The sequence below is a fragment of the Microcaecilia unicolor genome, chromosome 10, assembly GCF_901765095.1.
Source record: "Microcaecilia unicolor chromosome 10, aMicUni1.1, whole genome shotgun sequence".
NCBI lineage: Eukaryota > Metazoa > Chordata > Amphibia > Gymnophiona > Siphonopidae > Microcaecilia > Microcaecilia unicolor.
Genome location: NC_044040.1, coordinates 64,393,790 through 64,408,892, shown reverse-complemented (window position 1 = coordinate 64,408,892; position 15,103 = coordinate 64,393,790). Strand labels below are relative to the sequence as shown.

At 42.4% G+C, this 15,103-nt stretch overlaps 1 protein-coding gene across 3 annotated transcripts in view; it reads right to left on the bottom strand.

The window, feature by feature from the left end:
* NRCAM (neuronal cell adhesion molecule) overlaps window positions 1-15,103 on the bottom strand; it is a 231,993-nt gene that overhangs the window by 160,928 nt on the left and 55,962 nt on the right. The window lies entirely within an intron of this gene.

Genomic DNA, 15,103 nt, shown 5'->3' with positions numbered 1-15,103 from the left:
ATTTTTCTTCATCCAATGACTAGTTAAGCTGTGGAACTTGTTGCCAGAAAATGTGGTAACAGCAGTTAGCATAACTGAGTTTTAAAAAGGTTTGGACAATTTCCTGGAGGAAAAGTCCAGAGTCTCTTATTGAGATGGGTATGGGGGAAACCACTGTTTGCCCTGGGATTGGTAGCATGGAATGTTGCCACTATTTGGGTTTCTGCCAGGTACTTGTGACTTAGATTGGCCACTGTTGGAAAGAGAATACTGGGTTAGATGGATCATTGGTCTGACCTAGTATGGCTATTCTCATGTTATGTTCTTATGTGATTTTTGCACATGGGAAATAAATTAAGAGTACCATTATTAAAATATGACGGACCATCCTTAGAAGGCCTATTCACTCAGCAGTAATTTAGATAAGCTATTATGCAGCTCTACAGGCATAAAATTGTTGCTCAGCATGAATACTTATGAATGTAAATAACAGAAAGGAAAAAGAAGGCAAAAATGAACTGTTTTGCTATTATTTTAAAAATTCATTCATGGTACCCAATACAAGAATAGCAAATACATATCTTTATTATTTAACTCTTGTGAATCAAATCCATTGAAGCAAAATACAAACACAACTAGATGGTGCCACTGAATTATTGTGAAGTTAATCATATTTACCTATTTTGAATGATAACGAGTTTCCTGTCTATTTTAATGCTTGTACTCTGTTACATTTATTTAATTTAGTTAATTATCTGCTAGACTATCTTTTGAAATTAACCACCAAGGCAGCTTATAAAAGGAAATAAAAGAAGATTTAAGGCTTTTTTTATGCAATGAAGATCATAGGAATTGAATGGGCTACATCGCATTTGCTGTGCCGGAATCGCTATCGAGGCTTTGTAAAAGGTGCCCTAGGTAGCATAATCAGTTAGCGGCTGAAAATATATAAAAGAAACAAGATTCAGTGAGAGCTAAGGAAGAAAATAAAGGGAGTAAAATCTTTACTGTCCGCTGGATGAAGTAAAAAAAAAAAAAAGTTACCCCTCTAGAGTTTTTTGCTGCTTTCTCAGCAAGTGCTTGGAATTTCAACGTCAAATTTTACAGCTTTATTTCTTGTTACTATGTTTACGTGCTCAGTGGCATGAGATTATCTTTAAACAAGGAGAAGTTACAGAATTTTTAGCACAACCATCCAGTGTTTTTTTTTTGTTTGCATTCAAAAATGTTTGCACTGTAAAACCATTATTAAAAAAAAAAACAGGGTACCAGCTTACTGTTAATGAAGCCACAGTGACAGACTTATATTACAGATAAATTTATTTTAAAGTATTTCAGATTGGAACAGCAATCATGGGCAAGGTGTCGGCAGATGATCTGGGACAGCCTGCCATAGGAATCATCACCAAGTCTGTTAAGAACTTCCCAAAGTGACTAAGGCCTGTCTTAAAGCGAGGGTGGACACTTTGATCAGTCACATTGACTGCAAAATTCTGACAAATTGGGCCCTGTTTAATAAGCCGCTCTATAGGCGCACTAACGTTTTAGAGCGCACTAAAAATAGACACCCATTATATGCCTATGGGTGTCTTTAGCATTAGTGCATGCACTAAAAACTTTGTGCACCTACAGCACGGCTTAGTAAACAGGGCACTTTGTTAATTGTATCGTTTGAATGATGTTATTGTACTGTGAACATTTTTAATGCGTAAAAATCACTAGGTAGTAAAGCTAAAATGTCAGTAACATCAACATAGCTTAAGATAATTAAATGTTGTTTAATATATTAAACAATAATAATACTAAATAAGTATGCAAAATTTCTCTTTGAAATTCAAAGTGGTTGCTGGGAAAACTGCAAAAACACTGTAGGGAGTTACTTTTTTCGTTACCCTGTCTGAGTCATGAGTGGCAGCGGCTCAGTGGTCCCAGCCCTCCTAAACTGATGAAAAGTTGATTCAGGACGCTAAAGCCTGTCCATAATATGGATGAAAAGCCAGGTCATATTATGGTGTTTTATGCTCTTAGCGTGTGAGCCTTTACTGCTAGATCACTGGGTGACATTAAGGGTTCAGGCTGGTTTTGGGCACCGCTGGTTACATTTTTACCGCAGGCACTTTTCCCATCCCATTAAACAATAGCCATTTTTTTATAGATGTGGTAAAAACTGGCCTGGTGCGTGCCCAATACACGTGCCTACACTACCGCAAACCACTTTTTACTGCAACTTAGAAAAAGGGCCCTTTAGTCACTATTTTAAAAACTAAGCTAAGCTTTTACAGTTACTGTGCAGTAGTAGCTAAAGTAAAATCTTCCTATGTTAAATGTTGGGGGCATTCCCAGCATATTCTGGATGGAAGCCATATAATTAATACACAGCTCTTAATGCACTATTTGGCTTACTACATTTCTTGAGTTGGCATTAATTGTAGTTAATGCACAGTAACATCCTTTTGGCTTTTTGTAAAATGCAGCTCCTGCCCATTTCCCATCTATTATATGGTACCTTTGAAACAGCAGTTAGTACATGTTAAAAATTAATGCACTCTGTTAACTGTTAATGGAGGTGATAGACACACATCTAAGCAATGGAATAAGCTATGGAGAAAACAGTGCAGATTTATCATAATGGTAAAGTATGTTTATTGAAGCATATGCAGAAATGGATCCAACACAGACTTTCAGGGGCATAATCGAAAGAGAAGGATGCCCATCTTCCGACACAAATCGGGAGATGGGCGTCCTTCTCTCTCAAGGTCTCCCAAATCAGCATAATCAAAAGCCGATTTTGGGCATCCTCAACTGCTTTCCATCGCGGGGACCACCAAAATTTAAGGGTGGTGTGTCAGCAGTGTACTGAAGGCGGGACAGGGGCATGGTTAAAAGATGGGCGTCCTCGGCTGATAATGGAAAAAGAAGGGCGTCCCTTACGACTCTACTTGGCCCAATTTTTTTCATGACCAAGCCTCGAAAAGGTGCCCGAACTGACCAGATGACCACCGGAGGGAATCGGGGATTTGTACCCCGCGCTTTCCCACTCATGGCAGGCACAATGCAGCTTACATGGGGCAATGGAGAGTTAAGTGACTTGCCCAGAGTCACAAGGAGCTGCCTGTGCCTGAAGTGGGAATCAAACTCAGTTCCTCAGTTCCCCAGGACCAAAGTCCACCACCCTAACCACTAGGCCACTCCTCCACTCAGTAGTAGTAGATATGATAGAGGTCTGTTCACGCTTTCCAAAAATATTAGGACTAGGGGGCATGCGATGAAGCTACAATGTAGTAAATTTAAAACAAATCGGAGAAAATATTTCTTCACTCAACGTGTAATTAAACTCTGGAATTTGTTGCCAGAGAATGTGGTAAAGGCGGTTAGCTTAGCGGAGTTTAAAAAAGGTTTGGACGGCTTCCTAAAGGAAAAGTCCATAGACCATTATTAAATGGACTTGGGGAAAATCCACTATTTCTGGGATAAGCAGTATAAAGTGTTTTGTACATTTTTGAGATCTTGCCGGGTATTTGTGACCTGGATTGGCCACTGTTGGAAACAGGATGCTGGGCTCAATGGACTTTTGGTCTTTCCCAGTACGGCAACACTTATGTACTTATGAAGAATTATCTGACAAGAAAAAGGCTGAAGGAATTATATACTTCTAATAAAAGGGTCATTTTTTATCATGAAAACTTTGGGGCCCTTTTGCAAAACTGTGGTAAGCATTAATGCGTGCTTACTGCAGCAAAAAATGGCTTACTCTGGGGTGTGCTGAGGTGACCTGTGGTAATTTGGGGATGTGCGCATACTACCCAGGAACTAAAAAATAATTTTTTTTAGCGCCGAGGCGGGTTTGGGCAGAAAGTGGTATTGACAGATTATAGTTACCCAAAAACAGATGAGGTAGAGCTATTGCAAATAAATCAGACTGTAGAAGAAAAACATAGAGGTTCCTTTTACTAAGATGCGCCAAAAAGTGGCCTGCACTGGTGTAGATTTGTGTATCAGTCGCACGCAGGTCCATTTTTCAGCACACCTGCAAAAAAGGCTTTGTGGGGAGGGGGCAGAAAATGGAAGTGTGGCAAAATGAAAAATCGGCGTGTGTCCATTTTGGGCCTGAGACCTTACCGCCACCCATTCACTTAGCGGTAATGTCTCACACATTAACAGGGTGGTAATCGTCAGCGTATGTACAATGCGAATTACCGTCTGGTTAGTGCTGCCAGCCAGAAAATAAAATATATTATCCGGCGCGTGTAGTGGGCGTGTATAAAAAATTAAATTATCGCTGGGCCACGCAGTAGCCAGGCGGCATTTCCAAATTGGCGTGCATTGGACGCGTAGGCACCTACGCAGTTTAGTAAAAGGGCCCCATAGTCTGAATACTTCCATCCAGAAAAGTAAAGAAGCACTGCCTATTGAAAGAAGTAAGCTCTTGAAAAACAACAAGAACTAAACAGGAATCCTGGAAAAATAAACTACTCCATGGTCAATATCTGCATAGTACTGAAGGAAACGGCACTGGTTAAATCAATTAAAAAAAAAATAAAGAGGGAAAAATCATGGCAGTTCAAGAATAGGGCCTGAAAGCAAATGCTATAAAAGCCAAAACTGAACATATTTCAGACAACAACAAATGCCGGCTGTGTAAAATCAAGGATGAAACTGTAGATTATCTGATTAGTGTCTGTAGTAAAATCACCCAACAGAATACAAGCAACACGCAAAGATCAAACATCAGAATCTGTGTAGAAAAACTGGCTTCGCTATCATCCAACACTACTGTGACCAAACAATTTTAGAAAGTCTTTAAAATTAGCAGGTTTCTTTTGTACCTTGACAGAAAATAAATAAAATTAAAGATTAAAAAACATCTTGCATTAAGATACAAACAGGTAGACATGTTGAACATAATACACAAGATATTAGTTACTGAAAAGAAAAATGTATGGTTCACAGATGAGGCAATATCAGGAGATGCCAGAATTAATGAAAAACAACTGGATAACATAACAAAGTATTGGGATTTGGTGATTGATGTTGAGAGATTATGGAAGAAAAAACAACTCTAATACTAATTGTAATTAGAGCTCTGGGAGTTATACTGAAGGAATTCACCAAATATTTGGAAATTTTAAATCTACTAGATTTGACACCACTGATTTTGCAAAAAAAAAAAACACCCTACTTGGAAGTATTTCCTGTATATATTATGGCAATACCTCCATGATTCTTAGGTCTTTGGTTAGGATCCAAATTACAGGAGAAAAATCAGTCTAAAACTGTACTGTTCAACTGAAGAATAATAATAATTTTCATTGGCATTGCGGTACCAGGAGACATAAAAATTAAAGATAAAGAATTGGAAAACTTAACAAAGTATCAAGACCTGACAATAGAAATGGCAAGACTCTGGAACAAGCCATATCGGGCTGTCCTTATTGTTGTGGGAGCCTTCTGCAGCATTACACCAAGCCTGGACAAATTTCCACAAAACACAAAAATTTCAGATTTGACAACAGAAAACAGTTTACTTGGGTCAAGTTATATTTTATAAAGATACCTGGATAATTTCTAAGTTGCTGGATGGAGCTTCAATTCTCCAGTGATACCAGACAAATCTTTGTGTTATATGCTATATATTATAATAATAATAATAATAATAATAATATCTCTATATTGTAAAATTCAAAGATTTGCAAAAGCATACACATTAAGTCAGTCTCAGCACAGCAAATTGAAACAGCCTGTAAACTTGCGAGAATATCATTTTTGCAGTATGTGAAAACATATTGCAGGTGTCAAATCTCTGTAGTTAGCAAACCATTTCTGTGACGCAGGGAATTTGCAAAACTGAGGTTGTTAGCAATAACAGTACATTATGGAGATTCATGACTAGTATCTGTGATGAAGTTTCGTCCAATTATCTCAGCCTGGTGCAATTCAATACACAATCATTTCTTAGCCTTCTAATTTATGCTGAGTCAAACAGTCATTCCTAGAACTGTATTAATGGATTTTCTTTGGAGGGCTGAGAATCCCAGTTGGTTTCTTGCTGAGTTGAGACATTCTGTTATCAGAAACCTACAACGGTAGGTTGCATAACCTTTTTTTTAAAAGTGTGCTCATTGTATATTGTACAAACAAATGTAATATTGATTTAACTTACATGGAGGGGCATTTTTGATATGATGTCTAAGTCCAACTTTGGAAGTTTTGCTCAAAGCATCCAGAATTTGAATAGCAACTATCGGGGCCCTTTTACTAAGCTGTGATAAAAGTGGCCCTGTGCTAGCAGCAGCCGAGCACTGAGCCCCTTTCGCAGCAGAGGGTAAAAAGACCGAAAAAAAAATGGCTGTGCAGTAAGTTCCCACTTGCTACGTGGCTATTTGGGGGGAGGGGGAGCACTGACCCATCACCCATTGAGGTGGCGGTAAGGGCTCCGCGCTAACCCGGTAGTAGAAATATGGAAAATAATTTCCATAGCACTAGAAATGGCAAGCGCTGGAGGTGAAATTACCACTGGGCTACTGCTGTAGAGTGACGATATTTCCAGATTGGTGCACAGCAAAGCAATCGCCGCGCACCAACCCTTAAGTAAAAGGGCCCCACAGCCATTTTGAAAACAGCAAAATGTCTTTTTTTTTTTCACGAAAATGGCCACTTGCTAGATGCTTTTATGCTCTGTGCGTTTATCTTTTTGGTCCATTTAAAAACAACAACAACAAAAAACAGCCAAGTGAAAAAACACACAAAAATCAAGCCTACAGGTATCATCCACATGTGAGTACAGTAAGGTTTTTGGTGGGTTTTGCAGGGTTTACACTTTCCATCACAAGTGTAACAGAGTGGATTATGGGCCTGGGTGCCCTTCTCTATAGTGCACTGCACCAACCGCTAAGCTACTCCAGGGACCTGCTTGCTGCTCTAATAGGACTGGCTATAACATCTGAGGTTGTCATAAAGGCTGGTATATACTGTTTCTTTTACATCTTTGGGGGGTGGGGAGTGGGAGGAGGTCAATCCTTTATTCCTCCACTGGACATTTAGGGCACTTTTTTATGGCTTAGTCGTTAAAGCAGGTCTAGCTCAAAACATCTTACTTTTAGTCCTGGATATTTTTGCTTTGTTCCATTACGGCTGAAAAACGTCCAGATGTTAGGAACACCCAAACCATGCCCTTAACACACTCCCTTGAGATATGGACACATTGCAGACAAACTTCATAGAAAGACATCTGTAAAGTGGGTTTTGAAAATATCAATTTGGACGTTTTGGTGAGAAAAACATCCAAATGCTTCTTTATGCCACTTTTTAGACACTTTTCTCTTTTGAAAATGAGTCCCATAGCTATTTTAAAGGGATATTAGTCCAGAGCTTAGGTTTATTGGTTCTTAACAGCTGGAGATCAAACAGATGGTGTAGTGGGCCAGTGAGATGCCTCACTAAATAAAGCTGAGCAGGCCTCTGTGTTTGGGTTTTCACTCCTCTTTTAGAATCCTACTAGAAAATGACTCAGGGGGTCTAACAGAATTCTATCATGGGCAAACTGAGATACTGTGAAATATTTGCAGTACTCTGTGGTCTTTTCCCACAAAGGTCAAGTTTATTTACTGTCTACAAAAGAGGATATTTATCCAAGTCTAGATTCACAGGTGAAATGACAGTGAATGCTTCTCCACACTTGCTCTAAGACAGTTGCTTCTCAGTTACCATTGGGCTCATTTTCGAAAGAGAAGGACGCCCATCTTTCGACATAAATCAGAAGATTGGTGTCTTCATAAGGTCATCCAAATCAGTATAATCGAAATCCGATTTAGGATGTCCCCAACTGCTTTCCGTCGCAGGGATGGCCAAAGTTCAAGGGGGCATATCGGAGACGTAGCAAAGGCGGGACTTGGGCGTGCCTAACACTAGGACGTCCTCGACCCATAATTGAAAGAAACAAGGACGTCCCTGACTAACACTTACCTGGTCGTGTTTTTCTAACGACCAAGGCACAAAAAGGTGCCCGAAATGACCAGATAACCACTGGAGAGAATCAGGGATGACCTCCCCTTACTCCCCCAGTAGTCACCAACCCCCTCCCACCCTCAACAAATATCTTTAAAAAATATTGATTGCCAGCCTCTATGCCAGCCTCAGATGTCATACTCAGGTCCATCACAGCAGTATGCAGGTCCCTGGAGCAGGTTTAGTGGGTGCAGTGCACTTCAGGCAGGTGGACCCAGGCCCATACCCCCCTACCTGTTACGTTTGTGGAGGAAACAGCGAGCCCTCCAAAACCCACCAGAAACCCACTGTATGCACATCTAGGTGCCCCCATCACCCGTGAGGGCTAAGGTAGTAGTGTACAGTTGGGGTAGTGGGTTTTAGGGGGGTTTTGGGGGGATCAGCACACAAAGTAAGGGAGCTATGTACCTGGGAGCAATTTATGAAGTCCACTGCAGTGCCCCCTAGGGTGCCCGGTTGGTGTCCTGGCATGTGAGGGGGACCAGTGCAGTGCAAATGCTGACTCCTCCCATGACCAAATGGCTTGCATTTGGTCGTTTTTGAGATGGACATTCTTGGTTTCCATTATCACCGAAAATCAGAAACGACCAAGTCTAGGGACGACCATCTCTAAGGATGACCAAATTTCAGGATTTGGGTGTCCCTGACCATATTATCGAAACAAAAGGTGGACGTCCATCTTGTTTCAGAAATACGGGTTTCCCCGCCCCTGGATCGGGATGTTTTGCAAGGATGTCCTCATCAAAATTTGGACGTCCCTTTCAAAAATGCCCCTCCATGTCTTGGAGTTAAGCTACGCCAGCCTAATAATGTAGACTGTCATTCCAATCAGGGTAGTTATAGTGGATAGCTGAAGTCCTCACCTCCATGAACTAAGGACTAACTTTATATAACTCTAGGTTCAAGATAAATAAAATCTCTTAGGAATTCCTGATCAACCCAGTGCCCCAGGAAAATTGGTTACACACAGTTCTCAAAGGTCATAACTTATCTCTCAAACTTCAGAAAAGAGGAGAGGTATCCAAGCTGTTTTGCATGAATTTCCTAGGGGCATTTGAAAAGTCCTGGCTAAAAGACTGTTCAGTGACTTGAATCTTCCATGACAGTACAGGCGTTGTACAGGGAATGAATTCACCACTCAGCTTCCTTCTGCAAATCCCACTGAACCATAAACAAACATGGTCTAAAGGGCTTATACTAACTAGGATTTCATAAACTGCTAGACAGGTGCTTAAAGGTGCAGATATACAGGGTAATTCTATAATGTGGGCTCCTATATTTAGGTGCCACTTATGCACATAAAACATTAAAATATCAGTGTATACATGCCGAAGTGCTATTCTATAATTATGCACTTATCTACAATAATGCATCATTTGTAAGTGGGTGTACACATGGGTAGCATCTGTCTAGAGCATAGACAGGGTGCAAATTTATGCACATAACCCCAGTTACTCTATAGTGTGACTTCAGTTACGCGCACAAAATCAAGTCATATTCTGATTAGCGTGTGCAACTTAATTATCAAGCCAATCAGCACCAATAATTGCCACTTAAACAATTAGACACTAATTAGCATTAATTAGAATTTACACACACAACTTACTAAGTGTATTCTGAAAAGTGATGTGTGTAAATTCTAAGGCACAGGTTGGAAAAGGGGGCATTGTCATGGGCGAGGAATGGACAGGTCATGCGCAGTTCTAACCACTATGCACACTGTTATAAAATACACCCGCTCCACGCCTAACTTAGGGATAGGCATTTATGCCAAGTTTTACTTGGCGTAAATGTCCGTGACTAAATTTAGTCACGTGGGCAGGTGCTAGGCATATGGATCCTCAGAAGCTTAGCCAAAATTGGGTGGCGGAGCAGGTGGGGGAAGAGAGGTTGGTGGTTGGGAGGCAAGGATAGTGGAGGGCAGACTTATACGGTCTGTGCCAGAGCCGGTGATGGGAGGTGGGACTGGTGGTTGGGAGGCGGGAAATACTGATTGCAGACTTGTACGGTCTGTGTCCTGAAAAAGGCAGGTACAAATCAAGGTAAGGTATACACATATGAGTTTATCTTGTTGGGCAGACTGGATGGACCATGCAGGTCTTTTTCTGCCGTCATCTACTATGTTACTATGTTCTATAAAGCATGACTAACTTAAGGCGTAGTTTATAGAATACACCCAGGCATATTTTTTTTTCGGCTACAGATTTTAAGGCGATATATATAGAATCTAGCCCATAGAGGGAAAAATTCAGCCCTTGGCAATCAATGGTTTTTACGCCGCTGATAGCCATAGACACCATTGAGTCTGGATATTCAATATGGCGCCATGTCAGGGCTCCAGCATTGACTATCTGGAAGTTAACTGGACATCAGATGATATTCAGACCAGTTCCTTGTTAGCTTAGCGGATAAATTAAGGACAGCCTTTTAGATGTCCTAAATTTATCTCTTTACTTAGCCCATTAGTGGGCTGAATACCATCATTAACCAGTGTTAAGTAATGGGTCTACCAAAGCTCCACCCACAGACTGCCCCTACACTAACCAGACAGTGCAGAGGAAGTTAGTGCTGATATTCAGTGACACTATTTGGTTACGTGTTTGAATATCAGTGGATAAGCAGGCAGAAGTGATTTAACCGGGCAGGCAGCTCTCATAGAAGCATGGTAACATAGTAGATGATGGCAGATAAAGACCTGTATGGTCCAGCTAGTCTGCTATGTGTTTTGAACAGGACACCATAGCAGATTTTAAAAAAGAGCACAATTGCTACACAGATGTCAAAACGTTGTCCAGAAGATGGCAGCGTGCACACAGTCATACAGCTGTTTGAAGTTCTACAATAAAGATTTATATGTATCAACTAAGCTATGTATTCTACTGATCTGATTTGTTTGCTTCCACATTGGATCTTGCAGATCGGCTGTCCTGTTGCTTCTTGATTTGTCCTTGCCCTTTTCAGGGCATAGACCATAGAAGTCTGCCCAGCACTGTCCTTGTTCTCCTGCCAGCTAAATCATTTTGAATATCAACCCCAGAATTTACAGAATACTACAAGTTAAACACGTATCTTTGGAGTATAGACACGCACATGCCAGCTCTACAGCAAGCATAAGTACTTGTATCTAAGTGCATATACATATATGGTTACACTAGTATTCTATAAAGGACAATAGGCACCTAATGAGTGGAGTGGAACAGATGGATGTGAAGCGTCTGTTCACGCTTTCCAAAAATACTAGGACTAGGGGGCATGCGATGAAACTACAGTGTAGTAAATTTAAAACAAATAGGAGAAAATGTTTCTTCACCCAATGCATAATTAAACTCTGGAATTCGTTGCCGGAGAACGTAGTGAAGGCGGTTAGCTTGAAGAGTTTAAAAAGGGGTTAGATGGTTTCCTAAAGGACAAGTCCATAGGCCGCTACTAAATGGACTTGGGAAAAATCCACAATTTCGGGAATAATGTATAAAATGTTTGTATGCTTGAGTAGCTTGCCAGGTGCCCTTGACTTGGATTGGCCGCTGTCGGGGACAGGATGCTGGGCTCGATGGACCTTTGGTCTTTTCCCAGTATGGCATTACTTATGTACTTTCCCTTGTAGAATATGCATCAATCAAGCATCCTCTGGTGCCTACATGGAATTATCCTCATAGGGCTAGATTCAGCAAATGGCACTCAAAAATCGGTGCTGGAAAAAATTGGCGCTCAATGCTGTTCTAAGATGCATTATAGATTAGCATGGAGTGCTGATTTCATCACCCAAATTTGGGCGCCAGGACTTACACCTATTGAGACCAGGTGTAATTCCTGGCGACCAATTTAGGCGCACATACCCTGTATTCTATAACACTGCACGCAAATTTTAGGAACTTCCCTGACCGGTCCATGCACTTCCCACAGCCACGCTCCCTCTTGGGTTGCACACTATTGGATTTGGGCACACATTGTTATAGAATAGCGCATAGCAAGATGTGCGTGCAAATTCAAATTGGTGCCAATTAGCACCCAATTATTGGCACTAATGCTCGTTAGTCAATTTAGTTGGGCACCATAAATAGAGAATCTGGGGGATAGCTGGTAATTTCATAAAGATGTGCCTAGTTCACATGCATAATACGCACCTACTTGACTTTACAAAATACTAGGGTATGTGAGAAGGAATGTGTGTATATTCAGGCACTAGCTCAAGACCTGGTGTAAATGTTAGCATGCACTTTCTGCAGGTATGCCCATAAATTAAGGAACTTGATAATCTAAACACATAAGTGCAGACTCTGCCCACACTCCACCTCCGTGCACGCTCACAGTGAAAAGCACCCACCATGACACTTACGTGTGTACTTTCAACTAGTCAGTATTCTATGAGGTCATTTATGTGCTTAAGTGGCTACTTACACATGCAAATGACTGATATAATAGCATTTAAGAACATTCTTAGTGCTAAAATTAGGCAGCTTCTTATAACATCAGCCCCATATGGGTTCAAAGCATGTTCCAAGCATGTAGAGAACACTAGTTATGCTGGGCCGTGTGGCTACACTTGTTGGGGTTACATAGTAACATAGTAACATAGTAGATGACGGCAGAAAAAGACCTGCATGGTCCATCCAGTCTGCCCAAGACAAACTCATATGTGTATACATTACCTTGAATTTGTACCTGTCCTTTTCAGGGCACAGACCATATAAGTCTGCCCAGCAGTATTACCCGCCTCCCAACCACCAGTCCCGCCTCCCATCACCGGCTCTGGTACAGACCGTATAAGTCTGCCCTCCCCTATCCTCGCCTCCCAACCAACCCCCTCTTCCCCCCAACTGCTCCACCACCCAATTTCAGCTAAGCTTCTGAGGATATTCAAAGTGATTTAACCATCCAGGAGAGGCACATGGCCGGTTCAATTGCTTCTGCGGGGCTCTCTGCTGATATTCAGTAGCACTTCATCATTAGTGCCACTGAATATCAGCCCTAATTGCTAAAGCCATAGCCAGCTATTTTGTGGGCGGTTCAGGAGTGGAGTCGGTACTTACTATATACCCATTCTGCACCTGGACAAGCTTCGTACCCAGTGACGTACCAAGTGGGGGGCGGTGGGGGCGGTCTGCCCCGGGTGCACGCCGCTGGGGGGGGGGTTGCCGCGCGCCTGTCAGCTCTTCATTTTCATGCTCCCTCTGCCCCGGAACAGGTTACTTCCTGTTCCGGGGCAGAGGGAGCATGGAAACGAAGAGCCGACAGGCACACGGCACACCCCCCCCCCCCCCCCCCAGCGGTGTGCCCCCGGGGGGGGGGGGTTGCGCTGTTCCGGGGGTGCGCTGCACCCGGGGGTGCGGGGCGCATCGGCAATCCGCCCCAGGTGTCAGCGCCCCTAGGAACGCCACTGTTCCTACCTGTACTGTAACTTAGATTAATTCCTTATCTCTTGCTTAACTATACAAAGAACTTGCCTTGAATTAGGCTAACCATCAAATTATCCCAACGGACTCTGTACCACACATCTTGTTCTCATCATATATCTGCTCTTGGTCCCTCAGCTATATGGGACTCTTGTTGTCTCAGTCTTGAAGCCCCAGTTGTGCTTTTTTCTTTGTATACTTTCTGTGTATGCTGTATTTCCCTCTCTGTTTGCTTTAAGCTGTATTGTAGAAAATCTTCAGCCTCTTATCTATGGGGTCTTTTTACCAAGCTGCAGGAAAAAGGGTCCTACGCTAGTGATGGTGGCCCGTTTTTCCCGCATGCCATGGCCCTTTTAACTGCAGTGAGTAAAAAGACCCCAGGCACACATGGGAGAACTCTTATCAATGCGACAGGGAGCCCTTAACACCACCCAGTGAGGTGGCGATAAGGGCTCCCGCGCTAACCTGGCAGTAACCGGGCAGCGCATGGCAATGCCCGATTACCGTCGGGTTACTGCCGCGCAAGTCATTTCTGGGGGTTTTCTTTTTCCCCTGGAAATGGCATACACTCAGGGTGGGACTACTGCCAGCGGTCGCGTTGGGCCGGTGAAGACCGAGCAGTAAGCCTGCACTGCGTTTACTGTCGCTCTGTAAAAGGGTCCCTATGTTAGTTGAATGTTCTAATGCATGCTTATTAGGTATATCATTAGTATTATATCTCCGTTATTTGAATTCCAGTGCTCTTAAATGTGTATATTTTTGATACTGTTTCACGGTAGTTCTAGTATTAGGTTTCAATTTACTGTTTAAGTTTTCCTCATTTATTTTATTTATGTTTATTCTTGGTTATTTACATGCTATACACCGCCTTAGGTGAATCTCTTCATAAAGACTGTTAATAAATCCCAATAAATAAAATAAATAAATTATGTGGTTGTGCCAATGTTCAGCACTTAACTGCCAAAGTTAGCCAGAAAAGTCAGACCACATAATACATAGTGTATCACACTTAACCAGATAAGGGACAGTCAGCTGCACAAAGCCAGACATTAAATGTGGTTGCCCAGACATAACCTGACATTGAATATCCAGGCCAAGGGAGGCCAAACCATTAGGCCACCTGAGGCGAGGACCTCAGGCGGCACTCTTTGGGGAGCGGAATCTCCCCCTTCTTTCCTCCACCCTGTTCGCGGCATTTACATGTTTCATCATGATTCCCATACGCTGCTCTGCTTCTGGCACGCACCTCTTCCCTTTATTGCAGCTGCCTCTCTGATGTAACTTCCTGTTTTGTCAGAGGCTCAGGCAGACGCAGTTAAGGGAAGAGGCGGGTGCCGAAGCAGGGCAGCGTATGGGAATCACTGCTGCTGCCGGGTTTGGAACGTGACGAAAAATGTAAACGCCATGAATGGGCTGGAGGTAGGAAGGGGGGCAGCATCTCAGCCCAGGAGGGGGAGGCATCTCAGCATGGGGTGGAGAGCAGCATCTCAGTCCGGGGGGGGGGGGGGCATCTTAGCTCTGCTTCAGGTGGCATCTTGCCTTGGGCAGGCATGGATCCAGGCATAACACTAGTGGCAGCCAAAACAATGTTGACTGTCATTTGCTGAATATTTACCCTGTTATCTTTACAATTCCTACTGTATTTTTCTGTAGCTTTGAATCCCTGGAAGTAGTAAGCAGGACACAAACAACAAATTGCTTCAAATGTTAAATCTGGATATGGTGAA